This window comes from Mustela putorius, unplaced genomic scaffold (genome assembly GCF_011764305.1).
Source record: "Mustela putorius furo isolate JIRA1106 unplaced genomic scaffold, ASM1176430v1.1 tig00000567_pilon_pilon_pilon, whole genome shotgun sequence".
NCBI lineage: Eukaryota > Metazoa > Chordata > Mammalia > Carnivora > Mustelidae > Mustela > Mustela putorius.
The window spans coordinates 131,029-140,887 of NW_025421417.1; the positions used below are offsets into that span (position 1 = coordinate 131,029).

At 42.5% G+C, this 9,859-nt stretch overlaps 1 long non-coding RNA gene across 1 annotated transcript; it reads left to right on the plus strand.

The window, feature by feature from the left end:
• The first annotated feature begins 3,709 nt into the window (after nt 1-3,709).
• LOC106003593 lies at nt 3,710-5,353 on the plus strand. Its single transcript, XR_001176188.2, has 2 exons — nt 3,710-4,066; nt 4,617-5,353. It is a non-coding gene; the product is annotated as an uncharacterized LOC106003593 (long non-coding RNA).
• The last annotated feature ends 4,506 nt before the right edge of the window (nt 5,354-9,859 follow it).

The following is a 9,859-nucleotide window of genomic DNA, read 5'->3' on the forward strand; positions in this document are numbered from 1 at the left end:
ACTTCTAACTTCTCTTCCCCTCTTCCTACTTTCCTTTCTTTTCAGCTGTGGCTAAAAGTTCCCTATTCCCTGCCTAACTAAAGCTAATATATCATTTTCCATTTCATATTGTAAAATTTTGCTAACAGAGTCTGCCTTTTTTTTAACCCATTGCCAATAATGGAATTTCAGTTCTTAGCCTTGAAATGCCAGCAACAACATTCTCAGCAAAATAAAAAGAAAAAAAAACTCTTTCTTGTCCCCAGAGCTGGGGAGAATTTTTAACACAAAACTTTCTTATAAATGATATTTCTAAAAAGGATAATTTTCCAAACCCCTAGACTTCAAAGATTTGGGGTGGTACCTGATAAAATGACCTTAACCAATAAAACATCTGTAATTTTGATTATTCACCTTTCTTAATAATTTAGTGTTCTTATAATAATGTTTAGTCAACATCATCATCTACAGGAAGGTAAAATGACTCATGAACTTCTTCTATCAAACCAGAAAATAAACATTGGCATTTCCCTGTACTCACACATACAGAATACTGGAAATTTTATTAAAGAAAATGTGAGAGACTGTTGGATAAACCAAGCAGAGAGTGGAGATGTAAGGAGGGCAGTTGCATGCTGAGCCTAAAAATGAGCCCACAATAAAAAATGTTAAAAAGATTTTTAATTTTAAAAGCCAAATTAAAATAAATCTGTATTTGGGTCTCAGTGGGAAACTACTTGCTTCTGTGATCTTTCCCAGCTAGTTAAAGAGTTTTTCTTACTAAAAATCCAAAGCTATTCAAAAGTAAGAAAATTATGGTATTTTTATTATGTTGTTGATTTTGTCTAAAGGTTTTGCCAGAAGTCAGTGGTGACCTGGGTCCAAGTGGAGTGTTATCTGTGAGTGTGCTACCAGCTGAATCAGAGTGGGAGCTCCTGAACTTGAGTGCACCAGGATATTGTAGAAGTCTTGTTAAAATGGAAATTCCTGGAATCCCCCCATCCACAATTTCTAATTCAGGGCTAGGTCTGGGTTTAGACCTGAGATTTTGCATTTTAATACATTTCCAGGTGATGCTGAACCTGCTGATCCAGAGGCCATATTTCAAAAACTGATAGAGTAGAATGTTGTTATTTCTGTATTATGTTCTATCATTCGTTTTCCTACGTTGATAGAGTTATAATTTCATACAATTCGAAGTAAGTGATTCTTTGAGAAAAATGAGGCTAAGGGGTGCCTGGATGGCTCAGTTGTTAAGCATCTGTCTTCTGCTCGGGTTGTGATCTCAGGGTCCTGGCATTGAGCCCCAAGCCTCACCTGAACTCCTTGCTCAACAAGAAGTCTACTTCTCCCTCCTGCCTCTTCTCTGGCTTGTGTGCGCTCTCTCTCTCAAATAAATAAAATCTTTTTAAAAAAATTTTTTAAACTTTAAAAAATTACAAAAAAGAAAAATGAGGCTAAAATGGAGACAATCTCCATGGAGAGCACTAAGAATAACCCAGCTGGGTTTAAGTACCCAATGCAGAACACAGAGGTTCTGTGTTGCTTTTTGCAGTAACAGAGATCCACAACCCATCACCCCAAGATATTTTTTAAAAGAAACGTATGGAAGATCTGTGATATTTTTGTCTCTTCTAGATGTCTGCATTTTCTCCTTTCTTTTTTCTCCTTTCTTTTCCTTGGAAGGCAAGTGCCACTGTATGACCTGCAGCTTTCCCCAAAAATTAATGATTTCCTCTTTTATTTGAGTGTGAGATTTATTTTTCCTGTGTGAGAATCCATGTGAACTGCGTGTTTAGGATTTTTTTTTTTTTTTTTTTTTTTTTTTTTATTTTATTCATTTATCAGAGAGAGAGGGGGGGAGAGAGCGAGCACAGGCAGACAGAGTGGCAGGCAGAGGCAGAGGGAGAAGCAGGCTCCCTGCCGAGCAAGGAGCCCGATGTGGGACTCGATCTGGGATCATAGCTTGCTTCACCAACTGAGCCAAACCCATGGGTCCCTAGGATTTATTTTTAATCTATATTCATGGGTGACATTGACTTACAATTTTCCTTTCTTGTAGGGTCTCTGTCAAGTGTTTAGTATAAAGGTTATCATAGCCTTATAAAATGAGGAAGGGATATATCTTCTTCTTATATTCTGTAAAGACCTCTGTAGGATTAGAATTATTGTTTCCTTTGAGTGTTCACTGCAACTTACTGGTAGAGCCATGAAGGCTTGCATTTCCTTTATAGGAAGATATTCAACAGTCAATTCCATTTTTTCTGCTGGAAAAAGGATTCAGTGTAACTGAAAAATGATGAGTAGATCATTGTGTGGTACCCCCAACCAAGGGCTATTTTCAGAAAGAAAGAGCAAAGTTCCTTTCTATCACCCACCACACCCTAAAGAAAACTCATTCTTTGCCTTAGGGTTCTTTTCCTTATAGATGAGTCTAAGGGGTGTGGGGGCAGGGGGTTGGTGGTGGTGGAGTGCAGAGCTCACAGGGAGAAGGCCTTGGGTTACTTTGTAAGCAAAGGCACCAGCAATTCAGTTCTAAGAGAAAGATCAGTGTTTTTCAAAATATTTTGTAGTTTTTGCTAACACACAAACATAAGCACAAATATTTAATAGAAACAAATGTTACATGAAACTATAGTTATGTTCATTGCCTGTGATGCAGGCTGGCATTTTCTTTTCCATTTTATTCAATTCCATCTTAAATCTAATGATCATTTAGCAAGGTAATCAGCATTGAACATTGTCCTATTTTATTTTATTCCATATATATAGTTCAAAATTTTTCTATTTTACATTACTATGCATTATGTTTATAAATAAAAATGTTTTATATAAATATATACACTTTATTATGTATTTATATATTACTTATTCCATTCAGGGTCGTGAATGAGGTTTGGAAGTGGAATTAGGAGTGTGACCAGTGCTGGAGATTCCCAGGACCCCACATCTCCACATGCACGGTACCTGCGGTTTCAAGTTATTCTTCTCAGGAACAGATGATGTTCCTCTTTTCCACCTGCCAATGGGAAAGATGCCAGGATTAGTCAAGTTTAGCATTTAGCAGTTCAGCTAAGTGGACTTAGATGCGAAGTCCCTGTGTCAAGCCTCAGCACAGCCCGAGAACCTTCCCTGAAATCCCCCTGCTGTATTCTCACCAGCAGAGGGGAGCTGAGGTGAGAAGCCACAGGAGTGGGACCAAGAGAAGAAAGAGCTTTCGTTGCTAATACTCCTCCTCCCCATCAACCTTCTCCTCCGCCCTCTTCCCACTCTGTCCTCTGCCCCTTACCCCACTCTGCCGCCTCTTCCTCTCCAGCTCTCTCCTCCCCCCGCCCTGGCACCCCCTTCCCTCCGTGTGCGGGCACTAATTTGCTGCGCAGCCGCCGCTCAGGACCCGGAGGGGTGGGAGTCAGGTCTCGGGCACAGCAGCCACACCCGGACTCCCAGGCCAGAGAGTTTCTCGGCCGCGGATCCCTGACCCGGCTGCCCGGCGCCCAGGGAGGTGGGGGACGGAGCCTAGAAACTGAGACCGCAAGGGGGCGAAGCAGTGTACCGGGATCACGGTCGTGGGAGCAGGAACAGCGCACACAAGCTGGGAGAACCTCGGGGTTGGTGACTGAGGTCACCGCTGGACTGCCGTAGGGCGCCTGGAGAAGCGGCAGCTCCGACGAAAATGTGAATAACCCCCGGGGCTTTAAGCAGCCGGGGGCCTCAGCACTTCCCCCGCCCCCACCGCGCCAAGCTCTGATTGACGTTCGTGGAGCCAATCATAGCTAGGGCCTGAGGTGGGCGGAGCCGGGGCGCCCTGCGTGCCCCGGGACGCGCTTGCCTAGAACTCCCCCGTCCGGCAGCAGCGCCCGCGGGGGACAGCTGGCTGGCCCAGCTTCTCAGCTCCTCGGATGGCCCTCCCTGAAACGCCAGTGCGGAAGACCCGGACCGTAGCGGTCCCTGCAGCTGGAAGCCCGAGGCTCCATGGGAGGTCCCTTATTGTCCCTGAGCGCCTGCCCGGATGAAGAGGGCATCCCGTGGCTCTGCAAATACCTGAAGAACGCGCAAGTGACGCTAAGGCAGGATGAGGTTTGGGGAGGTAACCGTGACCCCCAGGCATCACCCGGCTGGGTACTGTGGAAGGGGTAGGGACTTCTGGGTTTCTCTCCGGTTCTGTCCGCGGCGCCTTGGAGTAAGGTAGGGTGAGCGGGGAGAATGGGTCTTGTCCCCGACGGGAGAGGAGGGGTATCTGCCCAGACCCTTAGAACCTCTACAGGCAGGAGGTGTGGGAGGGCTCTTGTCCTCGCGGGGTCGGTGAAAGGATCCAGGCCCTTGGGGAGGGCCCCTGGGGAATACCTGGAGTCGTAGACTTGTTCCTTCAGTTCTCATCACGTTTTCTCCGGGTATGTAACTCGTCCCCTTCGATGTGAGGGGCCCTGCTATTGTGCCACAGCCTTCAGTCACACACAACCCTCTGGGCCTCAGGCCGCATCCCCCAGACTAAGACAGGTTTCCCAGGGACAAGTGGGAAAGGCAAACTCTTCTAAGACCAGGGAACTCAGGCACTGTGCAAGGTGCCTTAAGCATGACCGGGGTTCCAGCCTAGAGAGAAGTGTCAACCCTCTCCTCTTCCTTTCTTACCTCCTTAGGATCATCGTGGACATAAATGCTGGCCTATTTGTGCAGGGTGCTCTGGTCATTGGAGAGGACTTTGAATAATATAGATGCAAAGTTTGAGTAAAAGCCAGTGAAATTACCAGGCCTCTTCAGCTTGGCTTGTGGGTTTCCCACACTGAAAAGGTGAGGTTCACAATAGCCGCCACTGGTACGCTAGGGAGACTCACAGATGTGCTAGAGAGGCTGGAACAGAGTGTACCCTTGGGGAATAAGGCAAGTCGGCCTGGCGGGCAGACAGTGTGGCCAAGAAACCACTGCGTGGGGGTCAGCACATGCAAGTGAGTTCCTGCTGCTGCTTGGATTGGAGGAGGTGTGGCAAGACGCTGGTGAAAACTCATCCTGATGGTCAGTCTGAGAAGCAGTCAAGATGGAGAACTGCAAAATCTGCACTACGTGTTTTCTGGGAGTCCCTGTATCCAACAACAAGCTCCAGGGATGGCCAGCCCCTGTGGGCTGAGCTCCACAGGCCTGGCCTGCATTCGGATCTCCCCCTACTTCTTAACATGGACAGGGAAACTGACCCAGGAGCTCCAAGAGTGACCAGAAGGGCACCCAGGCACTTGAGAAACGATTACCCTTTATCTAAGAGATCCACTTCAAGAACTTTCTCCTTGCATTTCCCCAAATTTTCCTCTGGGACTCAGTGGGAGGAAACCAGGTCCGAGAGTTGATTCAAAACAAATAAACCGGGCACCTGGATGGCTCAGTAGGTTAAGTGTCTACCTTCCGCTCAGGTCATGATCTCAGGGTCATGGGATCGAGCCCCAAGTCTGGCTCCTTGCTTGGTGGGGGTCTGCTTCTCCCTCTCCCTCTGCTTCTGCCCCTCCTCCCCATATTTATTTATTTGCTCTCTCTCTTAAATAAATAAAATCTTTAAAAAATAATAAATAAATGAACAAACAAAACTCTAAGTGAGCATGCATGAGTAAATGGTGCTACACAGTGACGTGATTAGGTCATCAAAAGGGATAACTACCATAGGCAAATACGAGGAGCAAATTTGGAGTCCAAGACACTTGATGCGGTCCCCAGACATAGGGCTCATTAAAGGAAAACCACTGCTTCAGGACATACTTCTAGGACTGCAGTCGCCTAATGCCAGGGACTTGCATCTCTTTTTCTGCATTGTTTCCCAATTTTGCTCTGGCTCTGGCATTTAAATATTTATACCACTTAAAGTATAAGACCAGTGGTTTGCTCTACAACCTCCTAACTCCCACTTCCCCGCTGGCCTCACACAGGTCGTTTTTCTCTCCCGGCATAATATGCTCATCTTCAATAAATAAGGGGGAGGAATGGAAATTGTGAGGGAGAGGAAAAATTGGGTCTTGGCAGTGGGGCAAGAGTCGCTAAAAATTAAAGACTTACTCTATAAAAGGGAGCTTTGGTGTTTGGTAATTTGGGGCTTGGGGCAGGTTTTCCAGAATGCCAAGGACTTTGAGACTAGTGTATCTTTTTCATTCATGTTTCCTTCTCAGTTTGAGAGGGCTTTTTGGCAGAGAACTGAAAAAACTGTCCACTCCTTCATGTCTCTACAGACACCTATAGGTTCTCTCTTCCAAGTGTTTGTCCATTTCCAACTGGGAGAACACAGGAAGGGGGAATAGTAGCTCAGTGGTCTCCCTGGAGAGAGCTGCAAAATATATGCCTCATCCCACAGGCTTAGGTAGACCTGAAACTCTCAACATGGATCCAAAGTGTTGCAAAGAATATAATTTCCAACATACCACATAAATTAATACATTTTTAAAGATTTTATTTATTTATTTGACAGATCACAGGTAGGCAGAGAGGCAGGCAGAGAGAGACGGAAGCAGCTTCCCTGCTGAGCAGAGAACCCGGGTTCCAGGCTCGACCAGGACCCTGAGATCGTGACCTGAGCCAAAGGCAGAGACTTAACCTACTGAGTCACCCAGGCGCCCCTATAGTAACACATTTAAATAAAACTTTTAATCACCTTGTCACATGTCCAGTGGAATCTAATTACCATAATGTGTTGACACCCAACACTAATATTTAAAATACACAATTTCTTCCTTAACAGTTGGAAATATCACATTGATTTTTTTTTCTTTTGAATTTATATTTTCATTTTCCTCCCCTTTTGAATTTTTTTTCTCAACCCTGGCCTGACATTCTAGTGTAATGTATTTTTGGTCTTGGAAATCTTTTCTTGATCCATCTAGTATGCTTCTTTGCAACAAAGTATGTTCTTAAAATAAATTTATTTCCTGATCTAAGTGTTTGAAAAGGCTGATGAATTAAGATATTAATTAGAAATTAATTAATTAATTATCAGTTATTAGAGATAATTGATCAAAATAATATAATACAGATTTGGGTAAATAAAAGTATTAAACATAAAACTTTTTTTAAAGTAATATTTAACTGGAAATGTTTCTTTTCCAGAGATGGATATGGGCTTTATTTTCCCGACTTTCTGTTGGCAAAAGTTATTTATTGTTATTCTGAAGCCTGTTCCATATTATTGCTATTCCTCTAAAATAAAGTATTTTAAAATAAAGAACTAAAAAATTTTATTCACATATAAAAGTATGGAAACAGAATAAGTATAAGAACGGAAGAAATTTTGTTATAGTAACTTCACCCAATTTTTAAAATCTCTTCTTTGTTATACATCAAAACTGACATGGTGAGCTATTATTAAATACTATTTTAAATAATCTCACAACTTAAATGTAGAGTTCTTCAATTTTGTTGAAGCAAAGAATTAGAAACTACCTGATTTGCAAAACTATTTTTACACATTAGTTTCTTTCACTTTTCAGTTCTTAGAAGTATACCAAAAAGACTTTTAAAATTCTTGTGAAATAGCTAATATTTATACCTGTTAGAGGCAGAGGCATCTTGTTTGTGAAATTCAAACTGTACGAAACTAAGGTTAGAAAGAAAAACCCACAGATCTGGAAATTAAAAATTGATAGGTTCTGAATAAAGACCTTTACCCCATGTCATCTGGAAGTGCGTTTAAAAATTATAACAAACAGGGATGCCTGGGTGACTCAGTTGGTTGAGCAGCTGCCTTCGGCTCAGGTGATGATCCCAGCGTCCTGGGATGGAGTCCCACATCCGGCTCCTTGCTCAGCAGGGAACCTGCTTCTCCCTTTGCCTCTGCCTGCCATTCTGTCTGCCTGTGCTCACTCTCTCTCCCTCTCTCTCTCTGACAAATAAATAAAATCTTAAAAAAAAAAAATTATAACAAACAAACGGGCACTATTGTGCATGTGTATGTGTGTAATTTCATTTGACTGTAGAAAATGATTAATTTGCATTTGTTAGGCATAGAACAGTGTATCAATGTCCAAGAAGGAAAAATTAATTCCAAATAAATGAACCTTGATTTCTAGAGTTTAGAGCATTACAACAAAGACTACATTTTGGAACATTTTGTTTTGTATCCCTAGGTAAGTGGATTTCTGCTTTTAAGAACCAAATTTAATCTACTTAGTGGAAATTAACTGCAAAATGAAGAGAAGGTATTAGATCATTACCCAGTGTAAGTTTACAGAAATTCTATTTCTGATTGCTATGTGAATTATTTACAGCAGAATCCACAAAATATTTCCATCAGATTAACCTGAATCTAATTGGTATATAATAAAAACAAATAAATGAGCAGAGAAGTAACAGAAAAATGTTTTTATATGATCCAGTAATATTTGGTGAAAATCAATAAAAAATATTTTTCCTATAAGCCAGAAGCTCAAGAAAACATACATTAAAGTACTCCCAATATGTGTTTATTTTACTCTAAAATATGATGTTGAGGGGCACCTGGGTGCCTAGTGGGTTAAGCCTCTGCCTTCGGCTCAGGTCATGATCTCAGGGTCCTGGGATTGAACACACACACACCCCCACATTGGGCTCTCTGCTCAGAAGGGAGCCTGCTTCCCCCCCTCTCTCTCTCTGCCTGCTTCTTTGCCTACTTGTGCTCTCTGTCTGTCAAATAGATAAATAAAATCTTCAAAAAAATAAAAAATAAAATGAAATATGTTGATCTGTCAGAAGTAAATATCGAAATTTTTGCCTTCACAGTTTTCAAATCATGCAACAAGTGAAGTACAGATGAGACGAGTGACAGGTCTTTGTTAGTTCTTAGGGAACTCTGTTGCAAATTACTTTTTCTTTACATGGTTTTTATATGTTGAGAGTATTCTTTTTTTTTTTTTTTTTCAATTTTTAGAGAGAAAGAGAGCATGCATGCAAGCAGGGTTAGGGGGGCGGCAGAGGGAGAAGGAGAGAGAGAATCTTTTTTTTTTTTTTTATGAATTTATTTTCAGCATAACAGTATTCATTATTTTTTCACCACACCCAGTGCTCCATGCAATCCGTGCCCTCTATAATACCCACAACCTAGTACCCCAACCTCCCCCCACCGCCACTTCAAACCCCTCAGATTATTTTTCAGAGTCCATAGTCTCTCGTGATTCACCTCCCCTTCCAATTTACCCCAACTCCCTTCTCCTCTCTAACTCTCCATGTCCTCCATGCTATTTGTTATGCTCCACAAATAAGTGAAACCATATGATAATTGACTCTCTCTGCTTGACTTATTTCACTCAGCATAATCTCTTCCAGTCCCGTCCATGTTGCTACAAAAGTTGGGTATTCATCCTTTCTGATGGAGGCATAATACTCCGTAGTGTATATGGACCACATCTTCCTTATCCATTCATCCGTTGAAGGGCATCTTGGCTCTTTCCATAGTTTGGCGACCGTGGCCATTGCTGCTATAAACATTGGGGTACAGATGGCCCTTCTTTTCACGACATCTGTATCTTTGGGGTAAATACCCAGGAGAGCAATGGCAGGGTCATAGGGAAGTTCTATTTTTAATTCTTGAGGAATCTCCACACTGTTCTCCAAAGAGGCTGCACCAACTTGCATTCCCACCAACAGTGGAAGAGGGTTCCCCTTTCTCCACATCCCCTCCAACACATGTTGTTTCCTGTTTTGTTAATTTTAGCCATTCTAACTGGTGTAAGGTGATATCTCAATGTGGTTTTAATTTGAATCTCCCTGATGGCTAGTGATGATGAATATTTTTTTCATGTGTCTGCTAGCCATTTGTATGTCTTCATTGGAGAAGTGTCTGTTCATATCTTCTGCCCATTTTTTGATATGATTGCCTGTTTTGTGTGTGTTGAGTTTGAGGAGTTCATTATAGATCCTGAATATCAACCTTTTGTCTGTA